Genomic DNA, 1139 nt, shown 5'->3' with positions numbered 1-1139 from the left:
ACATGACCCAACGGGCTGGGTGTAACACTGATCCATTTCTTCCACACAAGACAAAAGCCCACGAGGTACAAAGTGGGTGTGAGCGCAACATTTTGTTCCTGTCAGTGTTCCCCTCGATGGAATTTCTAGATTGTGACCTTTTTATCACTAAATTACCATCTTGATTCCACTTTGAAACTAAATCTTTCAGCAAAAACTGTGCTGCATTCTTCTTGTTTCTCATGCTTTATCACTGTCATCAATCAGCTCCCTCGGCCTGGAAGTACCATATTATCCAGGAGGATTAAGTGTATGTTGGAAAAACCACCCAAGCAGAGAGAACAAGTCCTGTGGGAAAACTTAATTGTGATTATTACAGAAGAACTGACATGAGTCATGGATAAGGATTCGTTTCGACAGAGGCTGTGAAAATCTTAGTTAAAATCAGGGGGTTGAATGTGCGTTTTTAATGCCTGATCTTCTTACAGATATGTTTTGATTGTGTAAAAAACAATCCGGCACCAGAGTGGCAAGAGGCTCTATCTCCAGTCTGCTGCACCCACTAGGAAACACCTGGGTGTCATGTCATCTCCCCAAAATGACTTTCATCAAGACAGAGAGGCATTCATGTTTATCTGTTCAAGCCTCAAAGCTATTGCCCTATGAGGGTGCACTCAGAGAAGCTCTGAACTAATAAACACAGCAGAGACGAGAAAGACAACAACATGAGGGAAAGGCTGTGGGGACAGATGTGGGGGGACTGAGCACAGTGGGATGCACACTGTTTCCAAAGCAGTGAAATATGACCACTTGTGTTTACCCCGCCCTCCTCTCTCTGTCTCTATACACACATACATTTTTGGCTGCCTCAGTATGGCTCCCCTCCAGTCTCCAGACCAGGTTTTAGCTCATTACCAAAACGAGGGTCTTCGGGAATCAACACCACTCAGCAATGCTGGGTGGAGAGCTTTTTTTCCCCCTTGACAACATGAGGGAAAACAGGGGAAGAAAAGAGTTCACTCTCAGCTTTCCCCCTGGGACTGCAAACTGAACAAGAGACACTGAGCAGAGACAATAGCCGGTGACCTCACGCGCACCGCACACCTGAACTCCTCTGAATGCGTCTTTCTCTCTCTCTTTCCTCTTTCTCATCAGAGATA

Source organism: Chaetodon trifascialis, chromosome 10 (assembly GCF_039877785.1).
Source record: "Chaetodon trifascialis isolate fChaTrf1 chromosome 10, fChaTrf1.hap1, whole genome shotgun sequence".
NCBI lineage: Eukaryota > Metazoa > Chordata > Actinopteri > Chaetodontiformes > Chaetodontidae > Chaetodon > Chaetodon trifascialis.
This window is presented reverse-complemented; position numbering follows the sequence as displayed.